The sequence below is a fragment of the Dioscorea cayenensis genome, chromosome 4 (genome assembly GCF_009730915.1).
Source record: "Dioscorea cayenensis subsp. rotundata cultivar TDr96_F1 chromosome 4, TDr96_F1_v2_PseudoChromosome.rev07_lg8_w22 25.fasta, whole genome shotgun sequence".
In the NCBI taxonomy this organism is placed as follows: domain Eukaryota; kingdom Viridiplantae; phylum Streptophyta; class Magnoliopsida; order Dioscoreales; family Dioscoreaceae; genus Dioscorea; species Dioscorea cayenensis.
In genome coordinates, this window is record NC_052474.1 from 8,587,670 (window position 1) to 8,589,910 (window position 2,241).

Below are 2,241 nucleotides of genomic sequence, written 5' to 3' on the forward strand. Positions count from 1 at the left end.
CGGAGGAAAATATCTTATGATGAAGGTATCCAAAGGTTTGCTTCCATGTTGTTAATGCCCCTTTCGGTAAGGATATTAGCCACTATCTGGCCCTTCCTCGCAATGTAAATGGAAAGAGTCGAAGGTGAACGACCTCCTCAGAGACGTTATTCACCTTAAAAGTGTCGCAAATCTCAAGGAAATTCTTATGTTTCTCATATGGGTCTTCATCTTGAAACCCGTCGAATAGACACGTTTGTTGCACTAATTGAATAAGATTGGGTTTCAGTTCGAAATTGTTTGCAACAACTGGAGGTTGAACAATACTAGACCCTACTCCTTCCAAATTCGGTGAGGTACTTTGGTGCTCATTCCCGGCCATATTCTTGTTTTGACCTACTTCCATGCTTATCTCCACTTACCCGGTCTCACTCAAATTAATTTGTCTGATCCTTGTACGAAAATTTCTTTCAATCTCTGGATCAGGATTTACCAATGGTGATGAGGTACTACCACGGGTCATTCAATTGTGCCAATGTTCTACAAGATAAATCACGGTGAGCTCAAGAAAAGAAAAAGAATGACAATTAAAAGAAATGTAAAATAGTAAAAAGAAAACAAATAAGAAAGCAAATATTCACAAAATAGACACTATGAACAAACTAAATCACCAGAATCCAAATTTTCCTAAAAGTTGCCAGTACCCGGCAACGGCGCCAAACACTTGATGTGTTCTTCACAAGTAAACGGGTCACACACAAGTAATATAATGGCACCCTGTGAGGGGTAGGGTTGTCGAACCTCAGGGACCGGACTTAAAGTACTAATCTATCTTCTGATGTTCAGTCAAACAAAGAGTGATAAAAGATTTAATAAAGAACTGATAGTGAAAGAGTGAATGATGGTCGAGATCAGGGGATTAGGATTGTGTTTTCAACTACAATAGGGCAATACCCCGGGACGATTCCTATGAGTTATAGTATGCTGACTTGATTAAAATGATTATCAGGTACATTCCATGATTCAAGTGTGTGCCCTAAAGCAATGTTGTATCTATGGATCTCAAACACACCAAGTTATGCCAATATAACTAAATTACCAAGACAGCTATGCAATTCAAGCCATCAAGATAAGCAAACACAAGATTAAACACAAGAAACTCAAAGAACTCTGTAATCATTCAAAATCAAGTAGTCAAAGCATACAAAACCACAAAGTTCAACATCTCGAGGCACCGTGGATGATTAGCCCCTCATGGATGGGTATAACAAGAAAGACTTAATTGAAGAGCAAGAGAAAGAAGACATGACCCCTTTTTACTCAAGATGATCTTCCTTGCCGAGCTCCGTATGCTCAACCCCACTTCTCTTGTGCCTCTGACTCCTCCTTCGTCCCCTTAGAGTGTGTGGTGAAGCCTAATCTTCATCCTCTTCAATGTCCTCCCGGTGGAGAGTTGAGTCTCCCAATAAAGATGAGCGCAAACCCTAAAAACTTGAGTTAAAAGGGCTGTATTCGAGCTCGACACGGTCTAAACACGATCATGCTTAAACCGTGTTTCTATATACAGCTTCTAAGTGAATCGATTAAGTGTTCTCCTGGGATTTTTAGTGGAAGGAAGCGCAGTCATGCTTGGCACGTGTTTCCATAAGTATGATCTTGCTAAGAGCCCCTACACATAGTCCCCCCTTTGAGAAGAACAACAATTCTAGCATGAGAGATTCAAGGGGAGGGACACGATCCTGCTTCGACCGTGTTTGCCCTGTTTCTTCACTTGGTCCGCACCAGGCTGGGAGATTCAGGGGGAAGGGCACGACTATGCTCTGCCTGTGTTGAGCTTGAACACTTAGCATTTCTTCCAATTTTTATCATTCAACGCTTGATTCACTCCAAGTTAAATCGAGCTCCCCAATTCCCACATCATTAACAAACATACCCAGAATAGCAGCAAATATATATCAAGATCTGCTAAAAGACAAGTAAAAGCATGAATTGAGGGTAAGAAAACATGATATGCATTGCACTCATCATAATTTATTCATTGCAGTATTGAATGGGAAAATAAGGCTTTTTGCTAGACCTTATAAAGTAGTGATCATTAGATCTTTGTGATAGGATTTTCATAACATGAGCAAAATGATGAACTGTCCTTCGCTAATTCAAGGTAATTTTAATTTTATTTTAGGTAATACCAATAGATTGGGTGGTAATCCAATTAAAGAAAAAGAAACTATGGAGTTTCATGATCGGGTAATTAATTCTAAC